Genomic DNA, 17,735 nt, shown 5'->3' with positions numbered 1-17,735 from the left:
TATGTTCATCAATTTTTTTCAAAGTTTTAACTTCTTTGCCATTGGTTCGAACCTCCTCCTTTAGCTCAGAGTAGTTTTATCTTCTGAAGCCTCCTCTCTCGACTCGTCAAAGTCTTCTCCACCCAGCTTTGTTTCCATTGCTGGTGAGGAGCTGCATTCCTTTGGAGAGGAGAGGAGCTCTCAGTTTTAGTGTTTCCAGTTTTTTGCTTTGTTATTTTCCCATATTTGTGGTTTTATCTACCTTTGGTCTTGATGATGTGACATACAGGTGGGTTCTGGTGGTGGATGTCCTTTCTGTTTTTTAGTTTTCCTTCTAACAGTCAGGTCCCTCAGCTCCAGGTCTGTTGGATTTTACTGGAGGTCCACTCCAGACCCGTTTACCTGGGTATCAGCAATGGTGCTGCAGAACAGCAGATATTGATGAACCACAAATCCTGCTGCCTGATGGTTCCTCTGGAAGTTTTGTCTCTGAGGAGTACCCGGCTGTGTGAGGTGTCAGTCCACTGCACTGGGGGGTGCCTCCCAGTTAGGCTACTCAGGAGTAGGGACCCACTTGAGGAGGCAGTCTGCCCATTCTCAGATCTCAAGCTGCATGCTGGGAGAACCACTACTCTCTTTCAAGCTGTCAACAGGGACATTTAAGTCTGCAGAGGTTATGCTGTCTTGTTTGTGCCCGGCCCCCATAGGTGGACCTACAGAGGCAGTCAGGCCTCCTTGAGCTGTGGTGGGCTTCACCCAGTTAGATCTTCCTGGCCACTTTGTTTACCTACTCAAGCCTGGACAATGGTGGGTGCTCCTCCCCCAGCCTCGCTGCTGCCTTACAGTTTGATGTCAGACTGCTGTGCTAGCAATCAGTGAGGTTCCATGGGCATAGGTCCCTCTGAGCCAGGTGTGGGATATAATCTCCTGGTGTGCCGTTTGTGAAGCCCATTGGAAAAGCGTATTATTAGGGTGCGAGTGACCCCATTTTCCAGGTGCTCTCTGTCACCCCTTTCTTTGACTAGAAAAGGGAATTCCCTGATCCTTGTGTTTCGGGGTGAGGTGATGCCTCACCTGCTTCAGCTCATGCACAGTGCACTGCACCACTGTCCTGCACCCACCATCTTGCACTCCCCAGTGAGATGAATCTGGTACCCTCAGTTGGAAATGCAGAAATCACTCATCTCTGTGTTGCTCATGCTGGGAGCTGTAGCCTGGAGCTGTTCCTATTCAGCCATCTTGGCTCCACCTACTCTTCTGTTTCCTAGATTTTTCAGTACTCTTCTGTTTTCTAGAGTAAGTCATTTCTATGGAAAATTTTTCTCTCATCCTTTTTTTTTTTTTAGCAAATAAGACATCCTGAAAAAATCCTGTATTTTTTAAGATTTTCTCCTTATCTTGTTTTTTTAGTGATAATTGGTTTGAAAATAAACTACATTCATATAGTTTTCTTCACCATTTCTTGTGCTTGAGGTTATTTGAGATTCTTAAAAACTGTGGGTTATTGTTTTAATCAATTTTGTCCTACTATTATTTCTTCAATTTTCTGGGGCTTTTTTAGCTTTTGTTTTGTTTGTATTGTTTTGTTTATTCTCCTTTGGGTATTCTAATAACATGTAAGTTATGCTACTAAAGTTGTTCTACAGCTCACTGATCTTTTTTTTTTTAATATGTACTTTCTTTCTGTGATTTATGCTGTTTGGTTCTACTGTATTCACAGGGCTGGCCTAATGAGACTCTGTGGCTTTCTTGAGACATTTGAATAGTACAGAATTTTATTTAAAATTTTAACCAGCACATTATGTTTACTCATGGTTGAAGGCAAAGCTCTTGGCTGTTCTCTTTTTTCTGCCTCACTGTTACCAATGTAGATGACAGAGCCTTGCAGACTCATCTAAGCCCTGTAAGACTTCATACTGTGTTTAAAAAGTCATAACTGCTTTTTTTGGTTACATATTTTGGAGTCATTATTTAATTCTGAATCTAGCTTTAAATTTTTGTTTAAAGTAGGAAATACTTTTTGTTCCCACTTAATGCTATTGAGTAGGTATATTTGTGTTGCTGCTTACTTGAGGACTAATAATTATAGTTGGCCATGAAGCAAAAATCACATATTTCTGAATTACCCTTTCAAAAGATTAAGTTGCTGTAAATCACAATGTAGACCAAAATATTTACGCAGTACTTTAGAGACTCTCAATAACGACAAATATCCAGTTTATCTCTAGTAGAAAAGAACAGTTGAGTACCAAATAGTTTGCATTTTACATCTAATGTCCATCAAAAATAATTTTAAGCATGAGAATTACACTCAGAGCAGGGAGATGCTCAACTATGAGAGGCATTTAGCATGTGAAAGTGAGAAAACAAGATTTTGTGAATGTAGTCTTGGATTACTCACTGTGTGCCTTTCAGCCACCTTCCTCTCCCTTTTCTTCATCGTTTCTTCCCTTGATTTTGAGTTGATTTTTTGTATATTTATAATGGAATTCCCCAGTGTCATATTTCTCAACAGCACATTGAAACAAGTACTTTTAAATTTACATTCAAACATAGAGAAGTAGAGTTCTTCTTTGAAAGTAGAGGTTCTTCTTTGAATGAACCCTACATTGCCTTTAAGGGGGTGTTATTATGTATAATTTTAAAAAATGTTAACATTTGAAAGCTAAAATCATTTTTTTGTATTAAGTTAATATATTTTTTAACTTAAGTGTAGATTTTTTTAAATGCTCAATAAGGGTTTTGTTTATACAAATTTTGTCACTGCAATTTGATGTTTCATTCATTGCTTCTTTGTAATACCATTTCTTCCAAATATCATCTTTCATTGGTTTTATGAACAGATTTATATTTAGAGTGTGAGCAAGGATGTTCTGTTAAATAAATGGGAAAATTAATCCTCCCAAATTTATATTGTGATGTGGAGTGAAAAGTATGTTTTCTTTTGTAGCATTTCATCCAGTTTTCCTCCATCCTTTGATACATGAACAAATTACATGAGTGAAGAATACCACTGTTTTTCTTAAATAACTTTTCAACTTCGTAAGTCATGCAAGGATCAAATGTGAGAGAAATAGAGAACTCAGGATCACTCAAGTATTTGGATAAAAGTACTGAAAATGAGGTGAGGGTAGTTTCCAACTGACCTACTCAGCATGGAAAGGATCTTGTTTCTTAAGGAACCATGGAGTTTTTATCAGCTAAAAAGTGAGTGGTTTGTAAAATGAATTTTTTTTTCTTTTAAACTTACTTTTGAAACTTCCATTCTTGTTCGTGGATTGTGGTTTGTTAAATAGTGATTATTTTGTTTTTATGAGATGTTTCTTGTATTTTATTCATGTTTTTTTAAGGCAGAGTCTTGCTCTGTCACCCAGGCTGGAGTAAAGTGGCTTGATCTCAGTTAACTGCAACCTCACCTCCCAGGTTCAAGCGATTTCTCCTGCCTCAGCCTCCTGAGTAGCTGAGATTACAGACGCCTGCCACCACACCCAGCTAAATTTTTGTATTTTTAGTAGAGATGAAGTTTCAACCATGTTGGCCAGGCTTGTTCAACTCCTGACCTCAAGTGATCCACTCGCCTCAGCCTCCAAAGTGCTGGGATTACAGGTGTGAGCCACCGTGCCCGGCCTGTTTCTTGTATTTGATGATGAAATCTGTTATTGACAGTAAGAGGATGGGTGCTGAGGTTAGCAACGGGTGTTAGATAAGCAGCATCAAATTTTGGTTCTCAAAACATTTGATGTCTTATTCCTTTTTATTGAACCATGGGTTTTGCTAAAAAGTCCAGCTATTTTGAAACTTGATTTTATTGTCATGTTCTCATTTTGAAATTCATCTTATGTTTGTACGAATTGGAGCCATATGTGGGAAATTTCAGTTTTGCATATTTTCAGATTATTTTCATTTTTACATCAGAGATTTTGAACAGATGCTATACAAATTATTCATTTATTTATCCAACAAAATTTAGTGCTGGTTACGTTGCAAGCACTTAGTGAACTTCATGCTGTACGTGCCTAATACTTTTGTGAATTTAACGGCAACATCAAGAACTTTGCCCTTTTGCACCCTTATAAACCTTTAATTTCAAGGCATGTTGATGAGTGGGCATCTGCTATAACATAGTTTCATGGTCATTTAGTTCACCGTTATTTGGGTATACCTTATATTAAAGCTGATTATTAAAAATGGAAAATATTTAGCACATCTTTATCTTGCTTTTTCCTTAATATATGTAGATCAAGGGAGTTACTGAGAATCAATTTTAGGGATAGTTATAAAAATCTTACCTTTGCAACTATAACTTTGTCATCAATGTAATAACTGGGAAAAATAATTTACATTTCAAAGGCTTATCTTTGTATTTTTTTGAAAAGGAGCCTTCACCAAGATTCTTTAAAAATTCTTGCTCTGTCTACAGTAGAGCCTTACAGACTCATGGATATGGTCCTCTAATGGATCTGTACCACCTCAGTTCTCTGATTGTCGTCCTCCTGTGGTGAAAATTAAAGCTTATTTTCATTTCATGTCTAGGATGTAGTATGTTCTTGTTGGGAAAAAATGAAGTTGCTTGAGAAATAAGTGCCTTCAGTATCACTGTGTGTCACTTAATAAATATGATAATATCTACTTTTACCAATTGCTGCAATTTGACCTTTAAACAGCCATCTTTAAATTATACTTTTTCTTGGTTAAAGTAATTATAGTAGACATTAATTATTTTTACATAATTTTCTACGTGGACTGCCATTCTTAGAACTAAAATTTTCAGATGTTTATATTACAAGTACAATTATTATTATTATTAATGTCATCTCTTTTTTTCTGTAGCCAAATGTAATCAACTCTCTTCCTTTTACAAATCTAAATGTTACACTTATACAAGCAAGAGCAACAGCTCTATATCTGGATCACTGCAGTGCCTAGAAGATACAACAGCACAATTTACAAATCCAAATTTCCAGGAAGTCTCTGCACACACCTCTAGTACAAAAGATGCTTCGGAGACTAGAGGTCAGAGGGCAAAGAGAGGAAATATTCCACTCCCAGCTCAGGTCAAAAGGGAAGAAAGCCTGGTGTTGAAAGACATCCAAGAATGACTGTGTGCAACTCGCTCCTTTCTGTAAAGTATTCATGGGGTTTTAGTTAAAATATTGTTCTTATGATGGTCCAATAATATTAATAGTTATGCTTTGTAAATAATTTATTCTTTACTTATAATTAAAGGATCATTCTAAATTATTATATATTTAGTGCTATAGTAAGATGATGTCAAGAATTTTTTGCCTGTTAAATGTTTCTGGGATATTTATTTTTATATTATGATCTGTGCTTCCAAAGTTGAGCTGTACTTTTATTGTTTATACAAATGTAGAATAAAGCTGAAGTTTGGGGAGAAAAATAAAAGCTAGAGTTCTCCTTTCAGCTCTATAGAACAGTCATTCATTTCTATAAATGTTCTTTATGTAGCTTCCTAGATCCACATTTAAAAAGATAAATATGGGATTACACAGGTCTCAGTAAATAATAGTTCTTGATAATAATGCATTTATTATAAAGCTTGAAGTTTAAAGTAGAATTTTCTCAGCCTACTATCTTTTATGGTCAGGCTGCTATAATTATGTAAAACCCAGTTAAATTCAATTTCAGATAAAAAAGGAATATATTTTAGTATAAGGATGTCCCAAATATTGCATGGGATATACTTACACTGAAAAAAAGTATTGTTTATCTGAAATTTAAAATTAACTGGGCATGCTATATTTTCTGTGGTAACCTGTTTATAGAGAGCAGAGTAAGTCAGCTAATTTTAGAATACTTAACCCTAACCTGGTGTTCTAGGTCTTTCCTTTTTGCCAATTATTATTATTATTATTTTGAGTCAGGGTCGTGCTCCATCACCCAGGCTGGAGTGCAGTGGCAAATCACAGCGCCCTGCAGCCTTGAGCTTCTGGGCTCAAGTGATTCTGGCACTCTGCTTTGCCTCCAAGTAGCTAGTACCACAGGTACGTGGCCCACCTAATTTATTTATTTTTTCGTAAGACAGGGTCTCAGGCTGGTCTGTAATTCCTGGGCTCAAGCATCCTCCACCTCTGCCTTCACTTCCCAAATAGCTGATACCACAGTCACAAGCCACCACCATACCCAGCTTATTTTTTATCAGGTTGTGCAAGAGCAATTGCGGGTTTTTGCTGTTGAAAGTAATGCAAAACACGCAATTACTTTTTGCACCACCCTAATAGCTTTTTGTGGAGATAGGGTCTTGCCCTGTTGTCTAGGCTGGTTTCCAACTCCTGGCTGAGTGACTCTCCTGCCTTGGCCTCTAAAAGTGCTGGGATACAGATAGGAGCCACTGCACCAAGCTACTTTGTATAATTTTTAACATAAATATTTTGAGAAACAGAAATGTTAAAATCCTTGGAGGAAAATTCATTATAAAGTATACAATAGAAAAAAAAGAAACAAAATACAACAAAAAATTATCAAAATTTTCAGAAGAACAAACAACTCTAGTTTACAATCTTCAGAATTCAATTCCATTATATCAAACATATAAAGAAAATATTCAAAGAAAAAGGCAATCAATAGAGACTGACCTCGAGATGACCCAGATGTTGGAATTAGTGTGGATTTTTAAAGTAGTTATTGTAATTCTTAGTAAATCAAAACCCCAAAACCCTTAAAATAAATGGATAGGAATAACGCAGAGAAGAAGAACTACATAGTAACAAAGGCTCAAGTGGAAATTCTAGAAGTGAAAAAGTTTTCGAAATTAAAAATAATAATCAGTTGTGTTCAGGAGCAGCTTGGAGGTGGTAAGGAGTCAATGAACCTTAAAATACAATTGAAATGATTCAATCTGAAAAATGTGAGCAGTCATAGTTTGGGGTGAGGGAGCTTTTCCTTTGGTTAGTGCTTTTAGGTAATCTTGGTTTCGATAAGATTACTAGACTGATCCGTCAGGGGCATGCTAAGCCAGAGTTTATCTTGGTTTCAGTAGTGCTTTAAACAAAACTCATGAGATATCCTAGTGTACAAGATGGAAGAAGAGTGGACCAGATGACAATATTTAGATGCAGTCATTCTAAACCTCCATTGCTCTCCCAGTGGCCTAGCTGGGGTTTGTATAAAGTGGAATGAGAGGAATAGGGAGAAGCCCCACCTACGTCTCCTCTTGTCCACTTGTCCTCCTTCACAAGTGGATAAAGTCCACTGGAACACGCAAGTTATTTTAAATCTGTATCTTCTGTTGTCAAAATCTGTAATTAGTTCTGCTCGCTGGACTGGGGACAGGAACCAAGGGAACATGAGGGTGAACGAGTTGACATGGTGTCCAGGAACACACTGTGCTACATGCAGAATGTTTGTGTCAGGAAAGCCAGGCAGCAGGCAGATGGTCTCAGATACCAAGCTAGTGTTGGGAAGCAAGATTCAGTCTCTTGAAGGCGATGTTCCTCATTGTGTGGTTTGTATCACTTGCTTCAGAATGACCTGGAGTACTTGTTAAAATTCAAATTTTGAGCCCAATCCTAGACCTCATAAGCCTGCATCTCTACGGATGGGTCTCAGTAGTCGATATTGGAAACGTGCAGGTCCTAGGAGATGCTTATGCCATACAGATTTGAACTGTTGTGTTTACAGGTTAGGGAGCTGGCAAAAGCAAGGAATATATCAAGCCCTTGGGTGGGAAGGCTCCATGAACTTGGCACCGTTAGCATTCTGGGCGGAACAGGATTCTGCCACATGCTTCGCAGCATCCCTAGCCTCTAACCTCTAACACCGTATTCCAGTTGTGAAAACCAAAAATGTCGCCTGGGAGGCAAAATAGTCACCAGTTGGGAACCGGAACCACTGCTTTGTGGGATCAGAGTGGTTACTTTGTTCCCAATCCAAGGATCAGAACACACGATGATAGAAAGTCCAGCTATTGGAACTGGAGTGCCAAGTTGAAGCTAGACATACAACAAAAGCTCCAAAAGCTCCTTTATAGGGCTGATCCCGTGCCTCAGTTACCTACCTTGTACAGATGCCACGTAACTCTAGATTCGGTGACAGAAGGAATTTAAAGGCTAGAACTAGATAGGGTCTTTCAGGTTAGGCCAGCACACAACGTGGACTTTTGACATCTATCCAGATGCTTGAACCAACCTCAGTCCTGAGGCAGAATTTCCCGTGGCATCTGATACACAGCCTGGATTTGGAGCACTCACTGGGATTAGATGCCACGGGAATATTGTGTTTAGAAACTCTGAAACAGACAGGCTTCAACAAAGCAGACCTAAGCAACACGTAGCGTCTGAACTTCTTTATCAGCTTCCATTCCAGCCCACGAGGACAAAGGCGTCACAGATATATCCACTGTGGCTAACCTGTCCTCAGCAGGGAGCTTCCCCAGTACTACTCTCCCCTCTGTTCTGAGCCCACTTGCTCCTTTGCAATGTTTCCACTCTCTGTCCCACTCCCTAATAGATGATTTGTCCTCTCTGCCCAGCCCCTAGTTTTGATATTTGAGTTGTCTGTGATCTGGGTAGTACTTAGGAGGTAGAACCAAAGCCTTGTTGATCGGATTGGGAGTTTCTAACTTCCTATTAAAGGCACTGATTAAGCATCTATCATAAAAAGTAAGATTATGATCCAGTAAGACAGATTCCACAAGTAGCACAGGAAGAATTGGTTTCTAGTATACTTCATGCTTTAGGACAGGAAATCCAGAAAAAAATTCTGTGGTACGTTAAGTGTGTACTCTAAGTTTCATTTCCACGTGAAAACTGTAGTTAGCTAAAAAGTACATCCATGAAGAATCCTGATTAAACTTGTTTAATCCTGTTAAACTAGCTACTAGCTAAATAATCATTTCACAACAACTCAAGAACTCTGTAAAAGCATTTCCAATGAATATTTTATTCAGAAAAAACCACAAAAAGATAAGGCAGAAACAAAATCCCAGTCACTTGCAGTATCTGTCAGCTTTCAATTTGGTTCTCCTGTTTAAACAAAGAAAAATAGTAAAACTAATCTATGCAAAACATGCCATATGTATTCAACTGCTACTAAATATAAAAGCTTTAAAACTGTGTGTTCAATTTTGGTTATTATATTACCACACACTTATATTAAAATATGTATGCTTTTAAATTTGTTTCTATAAAAAATGAATTCTAATCTTATAAAAGTTATTTCCTAATATTCAATAAATGTTGCTAAGGGCTTTTTCAATCCAAATAGCAATTTTAATTATTCCGGAATTTAAGGGTGCTTTAAATTTCCATTTAACAGGGTGAGAATGCTGTATTATTACAAGTGATAAAAGTTACAGGACATAGAGCTTATTCCGTTTTAGAGTCCACATCCTGATTATATTTTATGTCCTCTTCTTGATTTCTTACAACTAGATACATATTCATTTGCTCAGCTGGAAAAAATTCTTAACATTATTTACTGACTTTAGGTATGAACTCTACCAGCTAGTTAACAGGAAATATGTAATTAAACATTGCCCTTATCAAGTAATGTAAAAAAAAAGGTAAGAGTAACTTTGCAACATAGGACTTGAATGAGCGGCTGGTGATTATCAAAATCTGGCACTTAAGTCATTTATACTTGTACACCCACAGCTAAACGTCTCTACCTGTTTTTTCTATGTTGCAAATCTAGGACCTTACTTATCTACATAGGAAGAGTAATAAATATTAATAATGTGCTATGATAAACATCCTGCACTCTTCCAAATCTTAAAACTGCTTCAATTTCACTTGTTTAGCTTTTATACTTAGTTTTTTAGTTGATCTATGCTTATTTTAAGGAACCTGAATTACTCTAACAGAATCCACATAATTTTTATATTAGTCAAACTGCTTCTTTCCAACTCTGGTTCTAATAGTTATAAAAAGATAATGATAAATTCATGAAGTAGATACAGTCAAACCTGAATTTCTTAAAGTATATACTTATAATCGGTTATAATTTTTAGATATTCTTTCTTGACGGTCTTTTCCCAAACTCATGATGTCCTCTCTAGGTAATATTGCCACACTTACAAATTAGAAATAAAGACAAAAATGTGAAAACTACAGTAATTTAAGAGAATACAGGTTTTCTACATGCCATTTCTATTGGCTACTGAAAATAGTGGAAATAAGTAAATAAATAGCTACCTGTCCAGAAGCGTCTCATGCAAAATACATCTTTCTGAGCCTTTTAAGAATTTCACTGTCTTCTTTACTTATTTTAAGTTTGTGGTCTTGGAAGCTCTGAAATTTCTTTCTGCAAAGAAAATGTCTTCATTGAAAAATACCTCAAACTCTGATTATACATATTTACGATTAAATTTATAAATACTGTTAATTTTTCACTTATTAAAAAATCTAATTGTAGGCCAGGTGCAGTGGCTCACACCTGCAATCTCAGAACTTTGGGAGGCCAAGGTAGGCGGATCACTCGAGGTCAGGAGTTCGAGAACAGCCTGGCCAACATGGTGAAACCCTGTCTCTACTAAAAATACAAAAATTAGCCGAGCATAGTGGCACGGGCCTGTAGTCCCAGCTACTTGGGAGGCTGAGGCAGGAGAATCACATGAACCTGGGAGGCGGAGGTTGCGATGAGCTGAGATTGCGGCACTGCACTCTAGTCTGTGGGACAGAGCGAGACTCCTTCTTGGGGAAGAAAAAAAAGTCTAATTGTACTTTTTTCAATAAGTTGGAGCTTTTGAACAACAAAGATGACCTTCATGACCTTCAAGAGGAGGGCAGCTCATTGACTGGTTAGCACAAGGCCCCACTTCTATTAGGGCATGCTGGCTGGAGTCCCCTTTGTCCTGGCCATAGCACAGCCTTTGACTGGCATCACGCCCTTTCTATGAATGAATAGAGAGATTGACTAACCCGAGTGACTAGCTTTGGGAGCTGGTAGGATGATTAGGAAAACTGAACCCTCAAGAAAAGAAAAGCATTTAGCTCAGTGCTCTGTCTTAGAGGCTACATTGTGTTGCCTCTTCTTGTCTATCAGTTTTCATTTTTCAGACAGGGTCTTGCTCTGTCGCCCAGGCTGGAATGCAGTGGTGATCAGAGCTCACTGCAGCCTTGAACTCCTGGGCTCAAACAATCCTGTCTCAGCCTCCTGAGTAGCTGGGCCGACAGGCATGCACCACCATCCCCAGCTAATTAGGTAATTGATCTTTAAAGCACTTTGAGAAGCACTTCACTGCCAAATCTGTAGGTCTAAAAGGAAAAGCATACATACACATAATTGATTTCACATTGTTTTACATTTCCTTTGTCTTCTTCTGGAATGTCATCTTTTTTCTTGATTTCTCTTTCAGCACAAGATCTAATCTAGATATTGGAAAAGGGAATCCAATGGGTTATATGTTTATCTTCCACCTTCCCCACTTTACGTATCACATAAGAACATTCAAGATGATTTCTTATGCAGAAGAAAAAATTAACTGAGCAACTATATTCAGAAAAAGACAGGTTCTGGCTATGTGTTTTTACTTCATATATATAATCTGTATGAGTAAGTGCCATCACATGCTTCCTCCGCAGCCCTTGTGTCAGAAACACTACAGACAAAATTATTTCAGAAACATTTTACACATCAGATCCTGCTAGGCAATAAAGCAATCATTAACTAATTTTTGTCCTCCAAGTGAATACACTAGGATCAAATTATTCCTATTAGACAAGGGTTCATTTGATCACATTGAAATCTTAATAGCTATTTTACATTGCACAGACTATTACCAAAGTATTAAAACTTAACATTAAACAACTTGTTTTTTTTTTTTTTTTTGAGACGGAGTCTCGCTCTTTCACCCAGGCTGGAGTGCAGTGGTGCAATCTCTGCTCGCTGCAGGCTCCGCCCCCCGGGATTCATGCCATTCTCCTGCCTCAGCCTCCGTAAACAACATGTTTTTAATTAATTGGAACCCACCTCTTTTACTAGCTTCTTATATCCTCCTAAGTTTAGATAGATGTTTACTATCATATGTCATAAGTTAATTGATCTGCATTCAACAATTAGGATCACCCACAGAACAGGCAATTGGCAATGGTAAGGACTCATGTCTCCTAAGGGATCTCTGTGGCCAGAGTCCAGTTCCAGGGCTGCATAGAAAGTGATGACAAATAACGTGTTTGTGCCAATGACATCTTTGTGACAGTTTTGATTAGAGGGGTCCCAGACCTGAAAACATTCCCTGCTAGGGTCTGTAACACAATGCTACCTTTAGTAAGAGGGATCTGCGTTCTGGTCATAAAGGTGAAAGGCTGACAGAAGTAACACAAGGCTACCTTAGTAAGAGGGATCTGTGTTCTGGTCATAAAGGTGAAGGGCTGACAGAGGTAACACAATGCTACCTTTAGTAAGAGGGATCTGTGTTCTGGTAGATAAGGCAAGGTCATAAAGGTGAAGGACTGAGAGAGATTTGAAGAGCCTGCAATTAAATGGTACGAGAAGGGTCCTAAATAATCACTGTTCAGAGCTTCCAAGTACTTGACTAACCAAAGACACCCAGAAAACTTTGTATTTCGTCTGAAAATTGCTTTAAATAGTGAAAAATGCAATCATTGTGTATCTTTGTTTCTTTGCATAAGTGCAAAGCACTGCACATATATTTGCAATTGTTGCCTTCAGTAACACTTTTGTGATGATATCCTGCTGAAAAATAATTTAAACATGATACTATAAAATATAAATAAATAAAATGAAACGTAAGTCACAAACCCATCTGCATTTCCCCAATGACCTCTTTCCGGAGAAGCAATGTGCTATGAAATACTGAGAGTGGCCTCTGGAGTCAGCTGGGCCTGGGTACACATCCTGTTTTACCACACCTTGAAATCACTGTGATTTCCATGAATTGACTGACAAAAACCACGAGGATGTAAGGAGGGTCAGAGGCTTTCTTCCTGTCTGTAAGGCTGAGCTCACATGCACCTCACAGGAGCATTATGGAAATTCAAGATTACAATGCATGTGCCAGCTGCATGCAATGAAAAAATATAGCATTTCACTTCTCTAAGAAAATACCTACATTTTAGATTGAAATTGTTTGAGCTTTAGATTTGAAATTATCTGAAATCAGGACTATTCTAAAAGAAAATCAAACATATGACCGGAAATCTAACATGAAGAACATACACAGATTTGATAGATGCTTTTAAATTACACTGGTAGAGAAAAATGTAACACAAATTTTTATGTTCTAATTATAAGAACGAAGGACATTTTAGAAAAGGCATTTGCCCCCTCTGTTAGAGCCTTCCACTCTGGCCCCCACAATGCCTTACAGAGCAAATCTGGGTCAGACTGGATGCAACCTGTGATTCCCAAGAGACAAACAAAGCAAGGTTTGTGATGCTCAGTACTGGGACGGAATGCCAAGAAACAGAAAAACCATGTGTCAAGATGGGGGGAGTTATTCTTTAAACACATCCTGGTATATGTTTATCATTAAAGATCAGTGCCTTTGCTCAGTTCTGGGATGGAATGCCAAGACACAGAAAAGCCATGTGTCAACAATAGACGAATTATTCTTTAGACACATCCTGGTATATGTTTATCATTAAAGATCAGTGGCTTTTGTGAATCTAAAAAATTAAGCCTTAAATGTTTTCATCAAATTCCAGTTAACTACCTGATTTATCTAGGTTATATTAACAGTATTATTTAGAATTTCACCTTGAAATGAAGATGTCTGTGTAACTTTTATAATGATGTAAAACAAAGAGTAGGATTAGGGAGGGCACAGGCCACTGGTGCAATGGATAACACGTCTGACTACGGATGAGGGAATTTAGCCTGGAATAAGGAATTTTTATTTCCAGCTTAGTAATGCACACAAATTTTAAAAATAAAATAAAAATAATGTTTTATGTGATTCATGTTTCTCCTAATGCAAAGAAGACAGGTACTATTAATAAAAATATTTTTAAAATGTAAAGGCTAAGGCCCCAGAAGTTCTGATTTTTTATGTTTCATAGAGTGATTATCATCACAGAAGCTCAAGCATTACATAAATACAAATGTGTATACCCCTGACCTGGTAATTCTGCTTCTGGAAATTTATCTTAAGGTCCACCTGCACATCTACAAATTGATGCATATTCAATGTTATGTACTGCAGCACTGTTTATAAGAGCAAAAGACTGGAAACAGCCTAAATTTCTATCTATAAGAGACAAAATAAAGGTACATCCCTAAAATGGAGTATTATGTGGTTGTTAAAAAAGAGAAAGAGAGGAAAAGCAAGAAAAAGAGAAAACTTTCTACATTCAAATTAATAGTAGAAAACTCTCCAAGATACAATTTTAAGGGAAAAAAAATCAAAGTAGAGAAGAATATAGAGGAGGCTACCTTTAGTGTAAAATAGTTGAAAATTATAAATATATTCATGTTTATAAAGAAATTTTAGGAGGCTATAAAAGAACAAAACAAAGGAAAAGAGGAACAGGAGCTGGACACAGGTGAGTAACACGCATGGCAGGCATATGTCTTCAAATGCTTTTATTTGAAAATGTTGGACCACGTGTACATGTTACCTATTTTAAAAATTAGATTTTAAAATACAAGCAAGAAAACAAGAACATGAAAGCCTAAAAAGAGCATGTGGAACTACCAGAAAAAATATACTAATCCATGGAGATAATGGCAAGGTAGCAGATGCACTCATTTCTCTACCACATTGTATAAATGAGCCATCAACTGTAGGATTTATAATTAAAAATGAGTCTATTTGAAACACCACATTATAAAAAGCTATTAACTAAATCTTTAAAGTGACAGTAAATTACCATTTAACATTTTAAAGAGATACAGTCACATCGCATGTATGAATGTAGTCACCTGTAGAAAATGTCTTCGTTACCTTGAGTTACCCTGACCATTTCTTCTTCTCCTGCTGTTTCACGTTTTGCTTCTATGTCCCCTGCTTCACTGCATCTAATAAAGCAGCTATGTGAGGCCAACAAAGCCTTTTTCCCCTAAGTGAGACAAAATAACAAAATAGCCATGAGGATACTTCTTGTAGAAGAAACATTAATTAAGTGTTTAGACTGAATTAATTTTTCCTCCCTGATTTAAAAATCACAGAAAATAACTTAGAGAAAACCTGAAAAATATAATACAAGAACATATAGAAAAGGAAACCAAAATCACCTTTCATTTTAGTATTCAAAGATTACCACAATAAACATTTGTAGTGTATCTTCCTAGTAGGACTAAATTCTAATTAGATAAGGTAAGATTGCTTCCTTTCTAAAAGATCTACTGAAGATAAAACTGATTTAGTTCAGTTTGAAAAGTTAACTTTAAAGACAACATAATTATGAATGCATACTTTATTCAAATATTAGCATTTTAAGTAAAATTTATTTTCTTCACAATTAGAAAACATGAAAAGGTATATACAATCCTTTGGTGTTTCAAATTTAAGAATCAATGTCTGAGGGAGTTTTGTGTGTGAAAATAAATATTCATATACTTTTTTAGTTGCTTAATGTCTGATGTATTACACGGCTTTCTATTAAACAAAACTTTAAAAACTGATTTTCTTGTGTATCTAAATCTGGGTTATAAATTTGGTTAGCTTAACTCCCTTAACAAATATAATGTTTATTTATAACTTGTATTTGGTTGATTTTTTTGGAAAACTTGGAATACCATAACACTTAGACAAAATATTTATAAATACAATGATTAAAAAATATGTTAACCTTATATCACATCCAGTTAAAAACATGCTGATAACATGGATTTAATTTCTTAGTCAAGTCACAAGGGCTGGGTGGTCTCTCATCTGGATGGCTCCTGGGGTGCCCTGGAACATGGCGGTGTGGTCCAAGGCGATTTAAACCTGTGCCACAGATTATTCAGCTGAGTCCTTTTTGCAATAGAGTTTTAAGACCCTCTTTCATTTAAACTTAAAATTTTTGAAATTTAGTGTCCTTCCTAAAAATAAAATGAAATGAACTTTCCTAAGTGTTGTATTATTAGTACTATCTAAGTCATCATCCTGGACTTATGAAATAATGTCATTTTCTACTGGTGTAACTTTTATTAGAAGTATCTCATCATAACTAGTAGGATCATCTCAAAGGGGTTGCAAGAGATTAGCAGGTAATGAAATCAATGTAGTGTTTCCTGAATGGTATTGGGTGGGTGGCGGGGGGGAAGGAATATACACAGACACACAGAGGAAGGGGTAAAAGAGAATAAGAAATATCAAGGTGCATAACACATGGATAAGTATTGTTAAGTACAACTCTTGCTTCAGTTATACATGTGTGTGTGCTGGGCTGCAATGTAAAATGCATTTCTCAATGGATTGGGTCAAGATAGTTTTCAAGTCACTGACAATATTTTATCATAGGGGATGAGGAAATCAGTCTAAGTGATTACCTCTTTCTGGTGGGATGTTTGTTTAATCTGTCATCTTAGAAAACACTGCTGAGTTCCTATTTTCAGTTCATTATTATATACTACCAAAGCTGCTACTCAAAGGCTGAGCTTATCTTCTATTTGTTCTGCGTGGTGCCCAGTAGTCCTTACTGTTTTTGATATAGTTATCTACTTTTTAAACACTACTTAGCACTCACATATTTTTGTTCAATCTTTACTTCTCACACAAACAGAAAAAGGAAATTATGTATTCTGTATCAACAAGGATTTAACAAAACATCCACATAATACAACTGTCTACTTACTAAAATTAAGAATTAGTATATTATCTTTATTCTTCTTATATTAAAACTATCTTTTCATACACTGTTTTAAGCTTATGAACTGAAAGTCTTTTAGAGATAATTTACTTCAATGAACTATTATTATTTATTTTACACACAAATTGTCACAACTTGGTCTTAGCAAGCTCCACTGTTCGCTGACAGTCTCTAATGCTTCTGAAAGCATCCATGATTTCTGCTACAAAGAAGATACTTAGGGACTATTCTGTTTTCCTACTCTGAGACCTAAAATTGACTGGTTCTTTAATGGAAATGAGATCCATATCTAGGCAATAAGGGTATACAGAAATAATTGTGGGCAAAAGTACTAATGCTATTTTTGTTGCACTATATTTTGAGATCTCTTTAAGGCTCTATGTTCTTATTGATTTATTCCAATTTAATGTATTATACTATTGCATCCTACTTTTTCTTTTTAAATATGTTATGATTGTTACAGACTTTCTGTTAAACTGACAGGAAGTTTTTATAAACAATAACAGCACTTACATTTTGAAAGACTGGTTCCAATTGTTCTCTTGGTCCAATTGCATCTGAACGCCCAACAAGTTCATGAATTTATACCAAGATATTTTCCATAGCCAGATTTCAGGGCGATTCTGTACATTAATAAGATAGATAAAAGTTAAAAACTGAGAGAAAATTAATTATAGAACATCAAAACAGGACATGTGTATGTGTGTGGGTGTGTACATATCTAAAATTTCAGACTGGACATATTCCAAGTGTTCAAAAGATGCATGTGGCTGAGTGGTGACTCACTCCTGTAATCTCTGTGCTTTGGGAAGCCAATGGGAGAATTGCTTGAGGCAAGAAATTCAAGATCAGCCTGGACAACATAGTGAGACCCCATCTCTACAAAAAATTTACAAAATTAGCTGGGCATGGTGGTGTGAGCATGTAATACCAGCTACTTGGGAGGCTGATACAGGAGGACTGCTTGAGCCCAGAAATTTGAGGTTATAGTGAACTATGATCACACCACTGCCCTCCAGCCTGGGTGACAGAGTGAGA

General features: G+C 36.7%; 1 pseudogene; it reads right to left on the bottom strand.

Annotated features, from left to right (window-relative positions):
* Window positions 1-8,926: 8,926 nt before the first annotated feature.
* Window positions 8,927-17,513, bottom strand: LOC115834144 (annotated as a pseudogene).
* Between the last annotated feature and the right edge of the window lie 222 nt (window positions 17,514-17,735).

This window comes from Nomascus leucogenys, unplaced genomic scaffold, assembly GCF_006542625.1.
Source record: "Nomascus leucogenys isolate Asia unplaced genomic scaffold, Asia_NLE_v1 000518F_287060_qpd_obj, whole genome shotgun sequence".
NCBI lineage: Eukaryota > Metazoa > Chordata > Mammalia > Primates > Hylobatidae > Nomascus > Nomascus leucogenys.
Note: the sequence above shows the minus strand (reverse complement) of the source record. Positions and strands in the feature narration are given on the sequence as shown.